This window comes from Neovison vison, chromosome 11 (assembly GCF_020171115.1).
Source record: "Neovison vison isolate M4711 chromosome 11, ASM_NN_V1, whole genome shotgun sequence".
Classification (NCBI taxonomy): Eukaryota; Metazoa; Chordata; class Mammalia; order Carnivora; family Mustelidae; genus Neogale; species Neogale vison.
This window is the reverse complement of record NC_058101.1, coordinates 118,675,502-118,691,362: the sequence shown is the minus strand read 5'-3', so window position 1 is coordinate 118,691,362 and position 15,861 is coordinate 118,675,502. Positions and strand designations below refer to the sequence as shown.

Here is a 15,861-nt window from a genome sequence, read left to right as displayed (position 1 = left end):
TACCACGAATTCCTGCTCCTCTTTTCCCATACTAGACCCTTACAGCAGGACTTTTTGTGTTTCTAGACCCAGTTTGCAAAGAGGCTGCAGAGTTCATTCTCTTAGTAGTTCTTTTATTTGCTGACAATGTGTTCTTTAAAAAATTCTGTTTTGGGGGCGCCTGGGTGGCTCAGTGGGTTAAGCCGCTGCCTTCGGCTCAGGTCATGATCTCAGGGTCCTGGGATCGAGTCCCACATCGGGCTCTCTGCTCAGCGGGGAGCCTGCTTCCCCTCCCCCTCTCTCTCTGCCTGCCTCTCTGCCTGCTTGTGATCTGTCTCTGTCAAATAAATAAATAAAATCTTTAAAAAAAAAAATTCTGTTTTGGTGTTTTACCAAATATTTCATCTATATTTCTCAAAGGAGTTTTCTCAATATTAAAACACTATTATCTCTACAGAGTGGATATTAAAATAACTTGATATATTATCATTGGCAGTCTCTTCAAAGAATAGATGAGGTATAGAAAGCTTAGGGAGCTTCTAATTAATAGCCACTGTTTTTTTTTTTTTCAGTGATATAAATCATGGAGTTGCTTAGTTGATCTCCTAAGTAAAATGTCTCTGCGGTTAAATTTGATGTCTGCTCTGTATACTAAGAGATCCTTGTCAGCGTAGCTTAGATTCAGCATAGCCAAGTCCAATGAATGCTTCAGAGGCTGACCTGGGGTCAGAATTTCTTCCCTAAACAATAAACAAACAATAAATTATATTATTATACTATATAAATATTTATTAATAAATAAAATAATAAGCAATAAGCAATTTAAAAAGATATTTATTTATTTATTTATTTATTTGACAGAGAGATAGAGATCACAAGTAGGCAGAGAGGCAGGCAGAGAGAGAGGGGGAGAAGCAGGCCACCGCCAAGCAGAGCGCCCGATGTGGGACTCAATCCCAGGACCCTGAGATCATGACCTGAGCTGAAGGCAGAGGCTCAACCCACTGAGCCACCCAGCAACCCTTAAATAAACAATTTATTTAAGTAACTCTTTTTTGACCTCTGTATGGATCAAAACAGTTTGTATTTTGTTTTACAATGTAATGCTGACCTGGGGCACCTGGATAGCTCAGTTGGTTAAGTGTCTACCTTCAGCTCTGGTCCAGCAAGCCTGCATTGTGCTCCTTGCTCAACAGAGAGCCTGCTTCTCCCTCTCCCTCTGCTGCTCCCCCTGCTTGTGTGTACCCTCTCTCTGTGTCAAATGAATAAATAAAATTGTAAAAAAAAAAACCAAAACAACATAATGTTGGCTTGTTATTTATTTATTTTTAAAGATTTTATTTATTTATTTGACAGAGAGAGAGAGATCACAAACAGGCATTGAGGCAGGCAGAGAGAGAGAGGGGGAAGCAGGCTCCCCACTGAGCAGAGAGCCTGATGCAGGGCTCGGATCCCAGGACCCTGAGGTTATGACCTGAGCTGAAGGCAGAGGCTTAAACCACTGAGCCACCCAGGAGCCCCTAATGTTGTCTTTTTAAAAAATAAAAATGATTGTCAAGATTTCCCTAAAAAATACTATGAAAAATCATTAAATAGTACTCTAAGGGGGGGGGCACCTGGGTGAAATTTCACTTTAACAAAGTCTTACATTGTGGGATAAATAAAATAGAATTAAATATTTCCCAGCTTCTATGTTACACTCATTCATAAAGGGTACCCGTTCTGCTATAAGATCAATGAAAACATGATTTGTCTTTGAAATGACTAGAATTTCAAGGTCAAGTCTTATATACACACAATCTTACAAAATTTATATGTTTTCCGTGGGAGGTTGGGGTACCAGGTGGTGGGTATTATAGAGGGCACAGCTTGCATGGAGCACTGGGAGTGGTGAAAAAATAATGAATACTGTTTTTCTGAAAATAAATAAATTGGAAAAAAAATTTATATGTTTTCTGGATGAAACTAATATGGAACTCTGGGTTTACTGCTACTATAATAAAATACCAGGTGGATGGGGCACCTGGGTGGCTCAGTGGGTTAAGCCTCTGCCTTCAGCTCAGGTAATGATCCCCAGGGTCCTGGGATTGAGCTCTGCATCGGGCTCTCTGCTCAGCGGGGAGCTGCTTCTACCTCTCTCTCTCTGCCTACTTGTGAGCTCGTCTGTCAGAGTGAATAAATAAAATCTTTAAAAAAATAAAATAAAATGCCAGGTGGAGAAAGTATACTTTGTAAAATGGACTTGGCTAACCTACATTTGCTTGCAAAAGGATGTCAATGTTTATTGGAAAGATCTAGCCAGGGAGTTTAACTCCCTGTATATCTTGATTGAGAACAGACTTTGTCAGTTTGCAAATGTCATTCTTTTTGATTGAATTGATACTTTGGGAAGGACACATACAGAGCTCTCAGGGCAAGGGAACTCTCGGCTAAGATGCCAGATCTCTAAGTCAATCCTGGCAATCACCCTGGTCACAGATGCCACAGCTACTGCATTAAAAGCCTATTATACTTTTTGCAGCAATGTACTTACCTCTGTACCACAAACTGGGTGGCTTAAAACAACAGAAATGTATTCTCTCACAATTCTGGAGGCTGAAGTCCAAAATCAAGGTGTTGGCAGTTTGATGCCCTCAGGAGGTTCTGAGGGAGAATCTACTCTCTATGCCTCTCTTCTTGCTTCTGGTGGTTACTTGGCATTTCTTGGCGAGGAGACACCCATCACTCCAATCTCTATTTTCACATGATGTTTTTCTTATTTGTCTCTGTGTATTCACATGGCTTTTTTTAAAAAAGGATTTTAAAAAAATTTATTCATTTGAGAGAGGTAGAGAGACAGAGACTGAGAGAGCACAAGTAGAGGGAGAGGCAGAGGGAGAGGGAAAAGCAGACTCTCTGCTGAGCCAGGAGCCCAACGTGGGGCTCGATTCTAGGACCTGGAGATCATGACCTGAGCCAGAGGTAGATGCTCAACCATCTGAGCCACCCAGGTGCCCCCACATGGCTTTCTTAAAAGGACATTAGTTCGGTGCCTGGGTGGCTCAGTGGGTTAAGCCTCTGCCTTTGCTTCAGGTCATGATCTCAGGGTCCTGGGATCGAGCCCCTCATCGGGCTCTTTGGTCAGTGGGCAGCCTGCTTCCCACCTCACCCCACCCCCTGCCGCCACCTGCCTCTCCGCCTACTTGTGATCTCTGTCGGTTAAATAAATAAAATCTTAAAAAAAAAAGACTTTTGTTATTGGATTTAGAATCTTCCTAATTCTCATTTTATGATCTATGATCTCATTTTAATGAAACTAATTACATCTGTGAAGACCCTCTTCCAAATAATTCACATTCTGACGTTCCAGGTAGACATAGATTTGGGGGGAAACTATTTAATTCACTACACCTTCCAAGCTACTTACCGTAAGTACAGGGTTCATCAGTACAATCCATCAGAACATAATGCATGACATCCAGCATGCATGTTTCATTCCAGGTACTGGTCAGGTGGTTCTCTCTCGTTCTAGGCTGATAGCCATATATCTAGGTTGAAATTTTATCCGGTTACTCAAAAAGAGAACCAGGCAAGAACTTGGATGAAATAGTACAAATCTACTTCTGAAGGCTATGAAAGAACTTGAAGTACATGCTTATCTGATCGTTGGTCAATAAGGTCATTTTCTTCTATATAGCCTGGGACTCACTGGTACACATAAGGTGACTGATGACAAAGGTGACTGAACCACAATGGATTATTACAAGTCATGACACTACGTTTTCTTTTTGAGAAGTGCACAATAAAGTGCCTTCTTTGGCTACCATTCTACTGATGGATGAAATAAATTCTGATACTTTGTCCCCCCCCCTCCTTTTTTTTAAATATTTACTTATTTGTTGGGTAGGGAGGGCAGATGGAGATGGAGAGAGAGAATCTTAAGCAGGCCTCATGCTCAGCATGAGACTGACAGAGAACTCAATCTTGATCTCATGACCCTGAGATCATGATCTGAGCCTAAATCAAGAGTCCGCTGCTTAACTGACTGAGCCACCCACGTGCCCCACTTTGTCTGCTTTTTATTTTTCTATGGAACTTGGCGAACCATCAACTGATTGTTATTGGTATGTGCGTGTGTGTGAATAAGAATATGATTAACAACAGTCTAAGTTTGTACAGAACTTCCTTCCTGCAGCCTTTTATTTCTGGAAGGTGTGTGGGAAGATTGAGGAGTCACATGACATTAAACAATTTTAGAAAGGACCAACAACCCTACTCATAGATTTTTATGCATTTAGGTAATTTTTGATGTTCATGTTTAGAAACGTCTTACCTAAGCTGATTTTCAGATGTGGGCTATGTGGCTTTTTATTTTATTAGAATGTTTTTGTTTTAATTTTAATTATTCAAAATTCTAGTCAAGAATAATTCTTGTTAATTAACAAGATTAAATCGTGTTAATCCACATATTCTAGTCAAGACATAAGGTGACTTATTAATACAGTAAAAACAATAAAATGAAAACCAAACCAAAACAACCCCATTATTGGTAAGGGGGTTGGACAAGGGCTACTTAGACATTGTATGTGTATTTAGCATCTTTTGTTAGGGAATATTGGCAATATTCTTTTTTTTAGGTACCATCTTTTGTTAGGGAATATTGGCAATATTCTTCTTTTTTTTTTTTAAGATTATTTATTTATTTATTTGAGAGAGAGGCAATGAGAGAGAGCATGAGTGAGGAGAAGGTCAGAGGGAGAAGCAGACTCCCTGTGGAGCTGGGAGCCCGATGCAGGACTTGATCCAGGTACTCTGGGAAAGCCGAAAGCAGTCGTCCAACCAACTGAGCCACCCAGGCGTCCCTATTGGCAATATTCTATAAAGTCTTAAGACTCTGCATTTTGCCTGACCTAGCAATTATTCTCTGAGGAATTTTTCTTAAGGAAATAATCAAAGGTGAGGGCAAATATTTAGTTATATTCACTATGTGTAGCTATGTTTGCCCTACTGCTTATAATGGCAAAGAATGGAAAATGAATACACAATAAGAAATTGGTTAAATTACAGTATATCCATTTTGTAGGTATATGTAATTTACATACAATTTAAAATGTAGAATACTATTTAATTCTATTGAAGATGTTAAATATATTGTTAAATTCAGAAAGCATTGTGTAAAATGTAGAAAATGAGCCACTTTTAGAAATGTATATATGTGTGTGGAGAAAAGACAAAATAATAAGAACTAAAAAAAGGTGGTAGACTGATCATTTTTATTTTCCTCTTTTCTTATATATACTTTTGTGAAGAGAAAAGCAGGTTTGTTTTTCTTTAAGTAGGTAAGAAAATGAGTACAATGGGAAAATGTCATAGAAAAGTTATAATGAATCTTGAATTGAGGTTACTTCTCAAAATGTATGCAATAAGCTTCTGTACAGATGGGATATACATTTTGTTCCAGGCTTTCAAAAGCCCATGGAAAGAGGGAAACAGTTCTATTTCTGTTTCCCTCTTTCTTTCTTATAGTATCTATAAGATGGTTCTATAGTATCTTAAATATCTGTAAGGTAAGAACAATTTGTTAGTCAACAATTTAAAAGCAAATATAATGGCTGACTTCACTGGGCTTTTACCTACTTGTGGGATGAAGACAAATGCTGGAGACCAACGGAAAGTTAAATACCAATGATCAGTTCTCCTTTATATAAAGGGTAGCCATAAAGTTTGGAAACACAATACTGTTTTATTTTTTTATAGATTCTTATTGTTATTTTATATTATATTATGTAACAACCTTACAGATAGAACCCCCCTCTGATTACTTCCTTCTTTTGGAGTATGTTAAAGATATAGGTTCATTTATTTATTTTTAAAATTATTTATTTGGGTGGTTCAGTGGGTTGGGCCTCTGCCTTCAGCTCAGGTCATGATCTCAGGGTCCTGGGATTGAGCCCCGCATCGGGCTCTCTGCTTGGCGGGGAACCTGCTTCGCCCTCTCTCTCTGCCTGCCTCTCTGCCTACTTGTGATCTCTCTCTCTCTGTCCAATAAATAAATAAAATCTTTTTTAAAAATTATTTATTTATTTATTTATTTATTATTTATTTGACCGACAGAGATCACAAGTAGGCAGAGAGGCAGGCAGAGAGAGAGGGGGAAGCTCCCTGATGAGCAGAGAGCTTGATGTGGGGCTTGATCCCAGAACCTGAGACGAAGGCAGAGGCTTTAACCCACTGAGCCACCCAGGCACCCCCATTTATTTATTCTTAAAGATTTTATTTACTTGAGAGAGACAGAAACAGAGACAGCTAGCACTAAAGGGCGGGGGTAGAGGCAGAGGGAGAAGCAGACTCCCTGCCGAATAGGGAGCCCAGCTTGGGGCTCAATCCCAGGACTCTGGGATCACCACCCAAACCAAAGGTAAACACTTAGCCAACTGAGCCACCCAGGTGCCCCAAAGTTTATTTAGTAAAAATGAGAGAAGTCAATTGAGACAATACATTAAATATGCTTCTGCTAGGTTTGAGGAAAATGAATTACTGCATCACACTCCATGCAACCCCAACTATGCATTGCCCCAAGGGATAACACAGTGTATCAGGTAATGTCATGGAACATATGATGTATCATAACGGTAGAGTAAGAAACCATGTATTATGCATATTCACCTGTGTTCCTTGAATTTATGGCCAAGTTATAAAGCTGTCTAATACTGTTTTATGCATGCCCTTATAATTCCATAGGGTCACTTTAGCTTTTCTAGGATATAATAAAATTCCTTAAATTTCATTTGACCCAGATTTCATCTTTAACTTCAAAGAAAAGGGGTTTTTCATTTTGATGATTTTATTTTGATTTGACACAAGTGAACTTCTGGAGATTTTTTTTCTTGCATCTAGAAGGGTAAAACAGTTGCCTGATTTTTGGCAGTTAAAATCTGCACACTCAGCAGCTACACAGCAATAGACATGCTCTTTACTGTAATCCCCCAAGGTCTTATTTTGTCAGTGCAGTCCGAGTGCTAGGTTGGATGCCACTTCCAAGGATACAAGTTTTGGGACCTTGTAAGAAGAGAAATTCTTCTCACAAGAAGATGTTACTTCCTAAAGACTTTATTGCATTGGTCTTCAGGGACAAACTAAAGCTCACCCTAAAGGCTTTCTTAGGAAATGCTCAATCATCCAATGTTTTTTTACAACATTAATTGATATTAACCTATATGATATTACTGAGTTTCTAATATTTAAGGTAAGGTGTTTGTGCTTCATCCAAATGGACTGATTTTTAAAAAATGCAAAATTAAACTATGAATAGTTTCAAGAAACACAAAGGAATAGTCATAAAGCCTGTAAGCTTTGCGGTAAGGAATAATGCTTCTTATCCAGCAATACATATAGAAGACATTAACTAAATATTTAATAATTATTTGATTGATGGCAATATTGATTTACCATGATATTTTTCTTCCAAGTTATTTTTCACAGTAATAAATCAATGCTGTATGTTATAGGACAGTTTTCAATAAGCTTAGATAATGTAGCCTGGGCATATATGGGCTTCTTGGGTAAACTATATTAAGCAACAAAAAACAGTGAAAACATGTAAAAAATGTTTAAGAATGAATTTTTCCTTTGAATATTGACTACATGGACAAAATGAGTATTTTGGGCGGTGGAGGGACCAAGAAACACCTTTGTCATTATGTAGCTTTACAGAGTATGCACATACTATCTGTCAAATAATCATTGGTTTCCTTTCCCAGAGGTGAAGACACTTATCTCTTCAAAAGTATACCTGAAAGACAGAATGTTGTGGCCAACCTATTTTTTCACCACAAGTCTGATCTGTCTCTAAGTTTACCAAGTTCATGTTTGTCTGCCAGGTAAATAAGTCAAACACAGAAAACAATCATCATTAAACAGTCTTCCTACTGTACTGAGAATTTCTTTCAATTTGAAATAGGCACAAGCATTTCAAAAAGTGAGCTGTAAAAAATGATGCGAATGGGTATCTGTTCAGGTGAAGATGTAGCAGCACTGGGTATCATCCCTTTGTCACTGGGGAATCCTCAACTGTCCAGGGCTAGAGGTGGACTACATGATCCCTTCTGCCTGTCAAAGGTTACAGTTACAATTTATCACATCTCTTATTATTTATTTTTTGTTTTCCAACACTTGTTATTGTAAAAAATTTTTAAAAAGATTTTATTTATTTATTTGACAGAGATAGATAATGAGAGAGGGAACCCAAGCAGGGGGAACGGGAGAGGGAGAAGCAGGCTCCCCACTAGCAGGGAGCCCCATGTGGGGCTCCATCCCAAACATGACCTGAGTTGAAGGCAGATACTTAACCAACTGAGCCACCCAGGCATTCCAAAAACCCCACCCATCTACCTACCATGGAAAGTCTATAATTAACATCTTAGTATACTGGATTTATTACATGTATATCCAGCTATCCATCTCTCTATCCAGCCTTCAATCCATCTTTTAAAATGTACATTTCAAAATAACTTGCAGATATCAGTATACTTCCTCTTAAATACGTCAGTGTACATAGCATTACCTGGAAGTCAGTTTTGTTTACAGTTGTTTTTTAGGTTTTATATTTAACATGAATGTTTTCTTTCCATAACATTTATCTTAGTTAGCAACTATGTACTCCTTGGTGCATTGATGTGGTTAGTGTTTGCCTCCCCCTTGAAGGCAACAGAAACTGTGCCATTTTCCTCACCAAGATATCCGCAGGAGCTGGTAATACAGTAGATGCTCAATATACAGTATATTTGTTGGGGGGGAACATACGGGAAGTCAGAAAGAAACGGATGGAAGATGGATCTATAGAAATGCAAAGAAAAAGTAAAGTATGGTCTCTCAAGCCAGTTTAAATATGTTATTAAGACTATTGTTTGTGCTCAGTCAGAACGGCTAAAATGAACAAGTCAGGAAACAACAGATGCTGGCAAGGATGCCGAGAAAGGGGAACCCTCCTACACTGTTGGTGGGAATGTGAGCTGGTGCAGCCGCTCTGGAAAACAGCATGGAGGTTCCTCAAAAAGTTGAAAATAGAGCCACCCTATGACCCAGCAATCACACTACCAGGTATTTACCCTAAAGATACAAATGTAGTGATCTGAAGGGACACGTGCACTTGAATATTTATAAAGCAATGTTCACAATAGCCAAACTATGGAAAGAACCTAGATGTCCATCAACAGAGGAATGGATAAAGAAGATGGGGTATACACAATGAAATACTATGCAGCCATCAAAAGAAATGAAATCTTGTCATTTGCAACCACATGGATGGAACTAGAGGGTATTATGCTAAGTGAAGTAAGTTAATCAGAGAAAGACAACAATCATAAGATCTCTCTGATATGAGGAATTTGAGAGGTAGGGTGGGGAGTTTGGGGGGTAGAGAAGGAAAAAATGAAACAAGATGGGATCTGGAAGGAGACAAATCATAAGAGACTCTTAATCTCACAAACTGAGGGTTGCTGGGGGGTGGGATGTAGGGATAGGGTGGCTGGGTAATGGACATCTGGGTTATGGGAGGGTATGTGCTATGGTGAGTGCTGTGAAATGTGTAAGCCTGATGATTCACAGACCTGTACCCCTGGGGCAAATAATACATTATATGTTAATAAAAATAATTTTAAAAAATCCTAAAAAAAAAAAAAGACTATTGTTGGTGCTGCGGCCATTCAAAGCCATTTTGGTAAATGGAGCAGGACATGCTTATTAAGGAAATAGGCATTTTATGTTGGTTCAATTAAGAAAATAAAATGAAGTACTCCAAGTATCTTCACTGATCATTCTACATGTAAGTAATTTCTTAGGGTTCTGGATGTTTATTTAGTAAGGAAGCTTACAGTACTCCGGTTTGTACATACTTAAATCCCACCTCCAGGCTTGAGTCTTTGATACCCAACTTCTTCCTCAAGATGAAATTTCTTATGAAAAAACTTAAGCCATGGGACAAATATATTGACGTAAATGCTGACTGATTACAAACCTTATATTTGGCACATGAATCACACAGAATCTTGCTCTCTCCTTCTCAACCATGGGAAACCTCCCTTCCTACCATAACTCCTCTCTGGCTATTTCCCCAGTTCCTTTTTGTGATACCATCTCTTGACTGGGATTATGTCTTTGTGAGATATCTAGATTTCTGTGAAACTGTATAAGGGAATATTGCTAATATTGTCCCCACTGTTTCTAAAGGTGGCCAGTGTGATTCAAACTTCAAAGGCTGAAATTTTCTCAGATGACCTTAGTTACCTGATAATTTGAGATTTTGCTTTTTCTTATCTTTCTTGTCTCAGGAGCATTTGACAACCCACTTTATTTCATTGAGAGTTCCTAGGTCAGCCAAGATTGACCCATACCCACGCCTCAAAACTTTTTTTTTTTTTTTTGCTTGGTGAATCTATTAGATTTCCAGAACAGGTAATTGCAGACTTGACCTCATTTGAACGTCCTTGGGAAGAATCTGGCCTCCTTCCCAGTTCAAATGACAGGTTACAGAAATTCATCTACTAGGAAAGCCATTCTTTTGGGTTAGAGTGGTACTTCCCCAGTGTGTTCTGCTTCTGTGCTTCAAATTCAAGGGAGGGAGGTGGGGGGGACAACAGATATATGAAGCCGTGTCTGTGAGAACGTTTACTTCAAAAGGACAAGGACCACGGGAACTCTGACAGCATTGTGACCTTGGGGAGGAGAAGAAAGCTCTGAGATTCAGTGCCAGGGAAAGTAGGGGAGGACAGACTTCTTTATCCATCAAAGAAGCCACATGGTGTCTTTCAGATAAGATTTAAGATCTACTCAGTGACTTCTCTTCATGCCCCGCCAGCCCCGACTCTCCAGCCTCCCAAGCCCCTGCTCGCTCCTGCAGCACCGCTCTCCTGTTCGACCCCCAACTCTCCTGGAGGGCCCAGGCGGTGCGGGCCTCTGCACCCGACTTCCTTCCCGCCTCTCTCCCACCGCGCAGCCCCGCGTTTCAAAGGCTCCGCGCCTCCTCCAGTTCTCCCGAGAGGTACGAAACAGAAGACTGCTCCCCTGCGGGATAAAAAGCTTCATAACTCACCCTCGGTTGTCACCCTCTAGATTTTCCTCCCATGCACAAGGCTTTAGGTCACCTCTGCATAAATATTAAGACCCAGAACCTGAAAAACCGACCGCTGATCAGTCCCGCTCGCTTCCCCGTCGGAGAAAAGCAATCGCGTTCCGGCGCGCGCTCTGGGTCTGCCGGCCGGCTCCCGGCCGACACACGCCCGCGCCGCTGTCCCCTCGCGGGGCCCGCAGGTCCTGTCACCTCCGCCTGCCCCCGCCTCCCTCCCCGGCCTGGGCCTCTCCCCGCCTCCCGCCCGCGGATCTCGCCGCCCCGCCTCCGGCGCCGCCGCGGCCGCCATTGGCGCCCATCCGCCCCAGAAGGGCCCCCATTGGCCGGGTGGGAAGTCACTCGCCCAGCGCATTCCGCCGCCCTCAGGCTTGCGGGGAAACTTCCTTATTATTGTGACGCCGAAAACGGAGAAACCCCGAGCCGGGCCGGAGGGGCTGTCACAGTCGGAATCCCGAGCGGCGGTTCGGCGGCCGCCGAGGTACGCGGGTCGGGGCCCGGGTTCCCGGGAAGAAGTCAGCGCGGCGCTGCATCCGCGCGACCGCGCGTTCCGCCCGGCAGGGCTGTCCGCGCGCGGCTCCCGGAGGGGCTGCTGGGGCTGCTGCGGCTGCAGGGGCGCTCCCCGCGACGACCCGGAGCCGCGCGCGCGGGGAGGTCGGGGCGCGGTGGCTGCGGCGCCTGCGGGGCGCGGGCGGCGGGGCTGCGCCGGGCCGGGCGCGCTAGGTGCCCTTCGGCTTCGCGCGCGCCTCCCCGGCGTTCTCGGGGCTTGCCCTGGGACCGAAAGAGCCCCCGCGCCCAGAAAGGCCGGAAGCAGCCTTAAGAAATGGGAGCGCCCCCCACTCCAACTCGGCTGCGTGCAGACCGGGAGGAATTGCGACGCAGAAAGTCAAAAAGAGGATCCTCCCCTTCCTCCTCGCCTGTCCCCATTTGAATGCCGGGGGCTCCGGTGACACCCTCGCGGTGAGGGACACGGACGTTTCCCGGCGTCAAGGGAGCCGGCGAGGCCTCCGCGTTTTGGGGGGAACCCCGGCGGCCGCGAGGAGTTTGCACTGAGGACGCGGGGCTCGGAGTCCGGGCTGACAGCGCCGGCGGAGCCGCGGCGCCCGGCACCACCCACCCGGCGGAGGCCGTACCCGGCTCGCTTCGCCCGAGTCCGCCTGCGGGGCGGAGCCGGGGCGAGGGTGTGTGTGTGGACACGTGTGTGTGCGTGTGTGTGTGTGTGTGTGCGGACACGTAAGTGCGTGGACGGACGCGGGGGTGTCAGGAACTGGGACGTTCGGGGGCAGGTGGCACTTGGAGTCCTGTGTAAACGTGTGGAGTGGGCAAACGGGACAATTGACAGGGACGAGCGTGTGTGACCTGAAACCGACGAGCCCGGGAGCGCGGTAGAGCAGCACCTGAGGCAAACCGTGCAGTGACTCTGGGTATGCACCGCGGCCCCGGGGAATGTGTATTTGAACTTTGCTTTTGGTCTGTCACGGTTTTGGGCTGTTTTCTGATTACATTGTTCTTTAGCTTTTAAATCAGCCCCATTAGGAAGTCCCTTGGATTCAGAGCTAAGCGAGCCTTCCAGGATTTTGCTTGCATTCGTTACACACGGAATGCTTTAGCAAAGACGATTCGAGAGCTCTCTTCCATTTTTGTATGTCTTCTGGCTCCTTCCACAAATAGGAAGCTATTTCTAGACCCTTTCATTTGATGATCTGATAACATCAAGTGAGCTGATTTTTAACTCCAGACTGAGAAGAAAGAAAAGTGAAATAAAATGAGGATTGGCAGCCTTTTAAAATGCAGTGACTCTGGAGAGAGAGGTCTTGTTTTAGTAGGCAGATTACTGTGAAGCTGTCTCTTCTTGTACTTTATTTTATCCCGGGGCCAGGGGAATGACCTTATAAATCAGAAAAGGGGAGTAATATATTTAACCTCCTTTTAAAGCAAAATGTCTTACCACACCAAGGCTAGGAACCTTCTGGAGAAGGTATGCAGGAATTAAGGAGGAAGGCTCACAGCCTCTCTAGCAAAACTCCTCCTTCAGCATGTAAAAAAGAAACGGTCCATTAGCAAACAGTTTTACTTGTTCTGTAAGTAGTTGGGTTTTTATTTTTGAAAAAAGAAACAGAGATTCTAAAATGTTCCCAATGGTGTGGGGAGTTGTTGGTTATAGCATTTTGTTCTGAGTAACTAATTTAAATTTCTTAAGATTTGCATAAGAATTAAAAAGATTTTTTTAAAAACGTGAGAGTTGCACTTCTCTTGGAGATGCAAGATAGTTTTGCTGCAGTTTCAGAAATAAAAGTAATATTCTCCAAATTGGATGGGATTTTCTACATAAGAAGATAGAAATAAAGTTATGATGATAATACATTAAAATTATGGACCACTTTTTCTTTTGGGAGATTTAAGGTGCCTCTCAGTCTCATCTTGTTTTGCATGAAAGAGGATGTGGTGATGACAGGAATGAAAGAGAAAGTGTGTGTGCGTGTGTGTGTGTGTGTGTGTGTGTGCGCGGACACACACAGTTCTGGCAAAATAAGCTATAATGTGTGTGGTACATGGAAAAAATGGAGGAAAAGAGATAAAATTGAATTATTTTTCAAAATTTTCTCTTTTTAACTGAAATGGGAGATTTAAAAATAAAGTAATTTTCCCTTTATATTTACTACAAATGCCAGTAATTTTTTAAGGTGCTACCTGTGTCTCAAGTTCACTTTTTTTTTTTTTTAAAGATTTTATTTATTTATTTGACAGAGATCACAAGTAGGCAGAGAGGCAGGCAGAGAGAGGGAGGGGGAGAAGCAGGCTCCCAGCCAAGCAGAGACCCTGATGCGGGACTCTATCCCAGGACCCTGGGATCATGACCTGAGCTGAAGGCAGTGGCTTAACCCACTGAGCCACCCAGGCACCCCTCAAGTTCAGTTTTAAAGGGGACATCTTTGGAGTTGGTTAGAGATTATCTTATTTTGGTATTTAACCAAACTCCAGTTTTAAGGTGTAGTTATTGGGGAATATTTAAGTTTGCATAAATATAAAGATGTTCTTATTTTCAGCAGTTTGCTTCTCATTTTTTTTTCAATAACATGAAAGCACTTTGTAGCACTGTGCTAATGTTAATTATGACTTTTTTGAACTTGCAGGTCTTGGAGGTGAGGGAAAACCATTCTGGCTTCTAGTCCGAATGCCAAGGGTGTGACCTGTGGTGAGTTACCTAATTTCTCTGAATCCAGTTTCCTCCTCTTGTACATGGAGATAATATCTGACTCACAGAATTGACAAGAGGATTAAACAAGATAAACTATGTAAAGGACTCAGGTTAGTATAGCTCCTAGAAAGGGACCTTAACAAATCCTTAATGACGTCCTTCTGCTGTGATGTAGTGAAGAGAACAAGGTGAGCCCAGGAAGTAGGAGACCTAGTTTCTGGTCTCTGCTTCAGCCCACTCACTTCTCAGAGGACCAAAGTCATTTGGCCTCGGAAGGTTTCAGCTGCCATTAAAATGAGGTTAGGAATGAAGTCTTTTGCCTAGAGGTTGGATCAAGTGGACTTTGAAAGTGTTTTTAATAAGATGATCTCTTTGATAATATAACTCTGTTCTCTTTGGACATTTACTGCATTTGGAAATAGTACTTACTGGTGTCAGAGCCCTGTGTTTCTGTGTATGAATCAGTAATTGGATTAATATTATTATAAGTCAGGGTGGATATGGTGGAAAATCTGTCTGTCTATGAGATTGTTTTCCTTGCCTCTCCCCCATCTCTGGCTAACATAGGTTCTGTTTTCCTATAATGATGGCCGGTGATTCAGCTAATATAAGCTCACTAACTTTAGGCAGTTTTCTTTAAACATGTATTTTCTGAAAGTGGTGAAGGGGTAGAACTTGGCTTCATTTTGTTTGTGAGATGGTATCGTGTCATGTTTAAGAGCACAGACTTTGGAGTCTGGATATGAATCCTGCCTTTGCCACTTACTAAGTTTCTATTTCAGCTACTTATTTACATGTAGTGTTTTGGGCACTTGACCTTGCTAAGCCTTGAGGTTACTGTAAAGGGCAAACTAAATAATCTGTGTGAAGTTTCTAGCAAGATTCAGATACATAGTAGGCTTGCAGTAATAGTAACTATTTTTCTTTATTTAACAACTGTTTATTGAGCCCCTAACAGTGTGGCAGACTTCTCTGAGGATTGGGAAATGAACAAAAGAGGCTCAGTCCTTCCTTTCCGGAGCTTATGTTCCTGAGTTCTAGCGTGCTGGGGGTACTGAGAACCACTACCCTGTAATGATCGTAAAAGCTTCGATCGTAGAAGGCATTCTGCTTTCAGATCTGCTAAAACATGGTTAGGAGGGTACATTTTAGAATGCAGGAAATAATTATTTTTTTGTTACTGCATAGGGGAATGTTTCTCTAGTATAACCTGGTGAACAAAACTGTTAACAAACTTACGTTGTGGGAGTGCTGGTTTTCTCTGATCTGGGTTCAGGTCACTAGGACCCTTAGCAAGCAGCTGCTGGGCTCCTGCACTTTGCTGAGAACTGGAGACACAGAGATGAGTGAAACCTATCCCTGCCATGAAGAAGCTCCCAGCCTCTGCACAGGAGGAAGAGTGGTGGACGAGATGCAGGAAGCAGCAACAGTACCTCCATAGTACTTTCCAGTTTCTTTTACTGTGTAGTAATTGTCTACTGTGAAGTAATGAAGTAATTACTTCATAAGACCTAAGACATAAGACAATATATGTAATATATATGCTAAGAGGCAACAATAAAAGAACAGAAGCAGAACATCA

The 15,861-nt window shown here is 42.3% G+C and overlaps 1 protein-coding gene and 1 long non-coding RNA gene across 4 annotated transcripts in view; one reads left to right on the top strand and one right to left on the bottom strand.

Annotated features, from left to right (window-relative positions):
• Positions 1–444: 444 nt before the first annotated feature.
• On the bottom strand, positions 445–11,115 carry LOC122890488. The gene is made up of 4 exons (XR_006381083.1): positions 11,048–11,115; positions 3,386–3,506; positions 2,513–2,760; positions 445–719 (listed from the first exon to the last, which is right to left on the bottom strand). It is a non-coding gene; the product is annotated as an uncharacterized LOC122890488 (long non-coding RNA).
• A 343-nt stretch (positions 11,116–11,458) lies between these two features.
• Positions 11,459–15,861, top strand: part of HERC3 (HECT and RLD domain containing E3 ubiquitin protein ligase 3) — a 123,657-nt gene continuing 119,254 nt past the window's right edge. The window contains exons 1-2 of one of the 3 annotated variants that reach the window (XM_044224522.1): positions 11,459–11,561; positions 14,215–14,276. The gene's annotated coding sequence lies outside the window, so the exon portion shown is untranslated. Of the gene's footprint in view, positions 11,562–12,485; positions 12,505–14,214; positions 14,277–15,861 lie in introns of those variants that run through there. The other 2 variants (XM_044224518.1, XM_044224519.1) reach the window with 2 other exon arrangements.